This window comes from Phytophthora infestans, genomic scaffold (assembly GCF_000142945.1).
Source record: "Phytophthora infestans T30-4 supercont1.166 genomic scaffold, whole genome shotgun sequence".
NCBI lineage: Eukaryota > Oomycota > Peronosporomycetes > Peronosporales > Peronosporaceae > Phytophthora > Phytophthora infestans.
Genome location: NW_003303593.1, coordinates 71,939 through 77,243, shown reverse-complemented (window position 1 = coordinate 77,243; position 5,305 = coordinate 71,939).

The window sequence follows — 5,305 nt, the reverse complement described above, 5'->3', positions numbered from 1 at the left end:
GTTCTCGAAGCCCAGCGACAACAATAGCGAAACTGAATCCTCGGCAACTTGGCTAGTCGAAACCGAGTTGACTGGGTATTGAAGTTCCTGCGCAAGCGCAGGTCAGTCGGCCTTTTTCTTGGGGATGGGCTTGAACAGCTGCATCCACTCATCATTCTGCATCAGCGCTTGTACGCGGTCGAAAACGCGCTTGGCGGCTGGTGTATCACCGTTGATAGGTGGGCGAGGTGCCTTCAGCAGTGCTGAATGCTTTGCACTCGCCACCGAAGGTTTAAAACCCTCTGTCCCATCGTCATAATCTTCGTCGGCGGGTTCCGGTCCCGCAACATCATCGAGCTCGTCGGCGAGGTTCCTCGAAAGGGACCTGGTCGCCCCGCTCAGCCCAGATGATAGCGTGGCCGTCTCCGGCGTCGCTGCGCCTGGCTCTGGAGCCGGCGTCTTGTCTTCGTAATCGTCATAATCGTGGGCGTCCGGACCGATGTCCGATCCGTCGTCGAAGCTCACTGAAAGCTCGGTGGCGGCTGCAAAGCGCGCAGCCGGGCTTGAACTCTCGTTGCGAGCTCCGCCAGACTTGGCAGGCGTAACTGGTACCGTCGGTTGTCCTTTCGCCATGTTTCTTGTCTTTTTCTTGTTCCTCTTCTCTTGGTAGCTCGTAAACTGGAAGGCCATACAAACAGTTCACAATGGTCACAATCTGTTCCCGGGTCGCGGCACCAGATGTGGTGTTGGAATCCCCACGTGAACGCTATCTACAAAATGTAGTTAGGACGTTCCCACAACAATACGTCTACTAGGATAGTAAACGATCGTTCGGGCGGACCTGAAGACCCCAGTTCTTCCCTTGCACCAGGACAAACTGGACCTTGTAAACTACTTATATAGGCCAACCAGTAAAAATAAAAACACGCTACTAGCACGAGCAAAGCTAGCAGGTGTTTTGAATCCTCGTGGTCCCAACAGCGGAAGGGTACCAGGCACGGGTAAGCCTTTTACGAAATCACCGAGTGTTCAACACTCGGTTAAAAGAATAAAAGGGAGGCAATTCAAGCACTCCCAGTCGTGCAAATAGGCAACAATAAGCCGTCACGTAAAACCTCCCGATAATAATCGGCCAGTACACAAAGTCTCTTGGCCTTGCCGGATGAACCCTCGCTACAGAGCTTCGAGTTCACCGACAGGCATAACACACTCAAACAAGCTTGACCTGACGCTTACCTTGAAGCCGGACGTCGCTCTGTGTGCTTGAGTGGAAATTCTGTTCTGTATTTAAGCTTACCCTTTCGGGTCTATTCCTAATAAGAAGTCCTAATCAAGTATACAAATATCAAGTGAACAATGATCCGTTATGGATCTTCTTGCAGGCCAAGCGTCGTCTGCTCCGTCGCATGAGCATCTTTAACGGTTCGCGCCCTGTCCCAGACGGTGAACGTGCCTTCCAAGGGTCGCTGAGTCTTCCGCGAACTCATCCCAACCGCCACTGAGGGTTCGTACCGTAGATGGTCAGCTGAATGCGAATCCGGCCAGTCCATTATTAATAATAAGGACAGCCTGGATTCAGTGACATATGCCCGTATCCGATACTTGTTGAAAGCTCGGGAGTGACGCCGTCGGGTCCCTTGCACCTTGGCGTCTCCGTACATCCCATGACCGAGGGTTCGTTGCTTGAACATCTTGGGCGGTGTCACGTCTTTGTCGACGGGTGATAATCCGCAACTACGGAGAAATCACTACACCACAACTGCCCCTGTCGCAATGGAAGCCACGGTACTGGTGCCCGTTGTGATATTTCTTCATTCTCCAATTCACCATCTTGTTTCCGTATGTCCAAGCGTTTGAATCTAGCCGTGTCCGACGTGTTTCAGCGTCTCAATCCTCGCCGACGTCGCGAACGTGAACAGCTTGAGGTACGTCAGCTCATCCTTCTCTTGAATCATCGGCGCCTTGCTCATCATCATGCATTGCCCGTCTTGTGCCTCAGGAGGGCAACACCGCGGTTTCAAACGCCCCTCAGTCTGCTACACTTCTTCCGACAGCCGCTTCATCGGTCGGACCTCCGGCGCTTCCTGCCCCGGACTCTTCACTCCCTGCGGTAGCTCCTGCAGCACTCCCCGTCGTCGCTGAATCCGCGGAGATGGCTCCTGCTGCTCCTACTGCGCCTGCTGGTGGTACACCACCACTCACCGAAGATTCACTGCGCGCCATGCTGGCTGAAAGTACGGAGGCATCGGTCGATCACATGATGACCTCGATAGTTCCGTACTTGACTGCAATGGCTCGTCACCAAGTGCAGCTCAGTGTTGCGCCTCCTCTCCACGGCGATGTCCACACTCAACGTCGCCTCGAGACTGCTGTTGGTTTCGATGATGTCCTCGCTGCGGTACAACCTATTCCTGACGCGCTGTCGGCATTACCCGAACGAGTCGCCGACTTGGAGCGTCAGTTGCGGTTTGCTCAGTCCGAGGCTGCTGCCGCCGTACGTTCAGTGGCATCCGAATCATGGCTCGTGAGAACGCGGAGGCGTTCCTCAAGGCTGCCAACGCTGAGATCGAAGCCCGTCACAAGAACGTCAAGATTCTCCGCGAGTCGAACGCCAAGAACGACGCCATGCTCGCCAGTGTTCAAGCCATCATAGAGCGACACGCAGAAGACTTGAATCGTCTACACTGCGAGGTCCAAGCTCGGGATGTTTTCATCGCTAAGTTGAACAAGAAGGTGGCTCGTGAGCGCGAGATGTACAAGTCTTCAATTGGAGCGAATACCGAGCAGACTCGGAAGTTTCATCTCCTACTGGTCAAGCTTGCCAAGGGCAAGCATGTTGACAACGACAAGCTCAAGGTCCTCGAGAACCAGCGAGACCGTAATACTCGCCTCCTCCAAGTGAATCGCACCTTCCGTGCACACGTGAGTCTGGCCGGGATGGATCCCGAGGTACTTCGTCTGGCTGTTGATGGTACGCTCCTAATGTTGCTCTTTCCACCGTGTGTTCAGCAACTAACGTTCGTTCACCATCCTTCGTGATAGGTCTGACTGCGGGTGAGCTGGACCTGGACGCCCTGGACTTGGATCAAGAGACGTTGGTCGCTTTGCAGCGCATACAGTCTGCTGCCGCGTCTTCGGACAATCCTCAAGCTCTCCCTGCAGCTTTGGCCAAGGCCGCTCACCAAGTGGCCCATGGGAAGTCCCACAAGCGCCTTCGACCAGGTGGCGAGGATTCAGACGACGAGCCGGACGACTCTGACGAAGACAAGGCTCCAATCTCAACGGACAAGGCCAGTACTTCGATGGCAGCTGCCGGTCTCGGTGATGCGCCACCTGCTGATACTTCAACTCCCAAGTCAGCTCGTAGATCGCTGTTCGGCCCGAAGGCGTGGAAGAAGGCGGCCCAGAAGAAGCGCAAGAAATCTCGTCCTCATTCTCCTGCCAGGTCACCCCGACGTCATATGAAGACTCGGTCCAAGTCTGTACCGTCTTCGCCAAGCTCATGGTCGTGTGGTGTAGTGATTTCTCCGATTTTTCAACAAGTATCGGATACGGGCATATGTCACTGAATGCGAGGCTGTCCTTATTATTAATAATGGACTGGCCGGATTCGCATTCAGCTGACCATCTACGGTACGAACCCTCAGTGGCGGTTGGGATGAGTTCGCGGAAGACTCAGCGACCCTTGGAAGGCACGTTCACCGTCTGGGACAGGGCGCGAACCGTTAAAGATGCTCATGCGACGGAGCAGACGACGCTTGGCCTGCAAGAAGATCCATAACGGATCATTGTTCACTTAATATTTGTATACTTGATTAGGACTTCTTATTAGGAATAGACCCGAAAGGGTAAGCTTAAATACAGAACAGAATTTCCACTCAAGCACACAGAGCGACGTCCGGCTTCAAGGTAAGCGTCAGGTCAAGCTTGTTTGAGTGTGTTATGCCTGTCGGTGAACTCGAAGCTCTGTAGCGAGGGTTCATCCGGCAAGGCCAAGAGACTTTGTGTACTGGCCGATTATTATCGGGAGGTTTTACGTGACGGCTTATTGTTGCCTATTTGCACGACTGGGAGTGCTTGAATTGCCTCCCTTTTATTCTTTTAACCGAGTGTTGAACACTCGGTGATTTCGTAAAAGGCTTACCCGTGCCTGGTACCCTTCCGCTGTTGGGACTACAAAACACCTGCTAGCTTTGCTCGTGCTAGTAGCGTGTTCTTTTTTTACTGGTTGGCCTATATAAGTAGTTTACAAGGTCCAGTTTGTCCCGGTGCAAGGGCAGAACTGGGGTCTTCAGGTCCGCCCGAACGATCGTTTACTATCCTAGTAGACGTATTGTTGTGGGAACGTCCTAACTACATTTGTAGCTAGAGTTCACGTGGGATTTCCAACACCACAGTACCAGCGGCATTTCCCGATGCGGAAGATGTTGACCCGGTAGCGATACAGCGGAAACGACGCAGACGGATAATGGTGGCACAAGACGAGGAGCAGAAGTGGTTTAACATCAAGAAGGTGCTTCAGGGCCAAGCAAAAGAGTTGAGTTACAAAGAAGCTCGAGATGCCTGAAAGTACGCTGACCGGTTTGTGTTATCAGAAGACGGCGTGCTTCACTATCTTGGATTGAATCGTCGGTACGACCACGGTTGGCAAGAAGAGACCAAGCTGCGGCTTGTAGTACCAACAACGATGATTTAAGGGGTCTTGCAGAACTGTCACGACTCGCTGGAAGGTGGACATCAAGGTGTGGTGAGAACGTTCCATCGCGTTAAGTCCGATTATTATTGGATCGGCTTGTACGCTGACGTGGAGAAGCACGTGAAGTCATGTCCAGATTGCAGCTCGAGTAAAAGCCGTCCGCAGCTTCGTGGAAACAGGAACGCTCGGTGAAGTCGGTGATGGGCTCCGTACGGGTGTACGCGGAAGACCCTCTACAGCAAGATTGGGACGAAATCGCAGAGAAGCTGGTGTTCGCTGTTAATACTTCTCAAGACACTACAAGGAAGGAAACACGGTTCTACCTCGTTCATGGTTGGGATGCGCAGTCGACGTTGCGAACGATGTCGTCATCACTCAAACGAGGACTCGGCAAGCCGTCCGACGCACTGGCGTGGCGGCGTGAGATCAATCGACAACACGAGATCGCCCTAACTATGGCCAGTATTTATCAGGCTGTAGAAAGGAGCGACGGGCGAAAAGGCCTAGTGATGCCCTGAGTCGACTGAAAAAAACCGCTGTACCTCAACCAAGTGGAAACGAACACTCGGCGGACCCTCCAGAAGCTTCGGAAGAGATGGAAGATCCTGCAAGAGCCCCACCGAGATATCT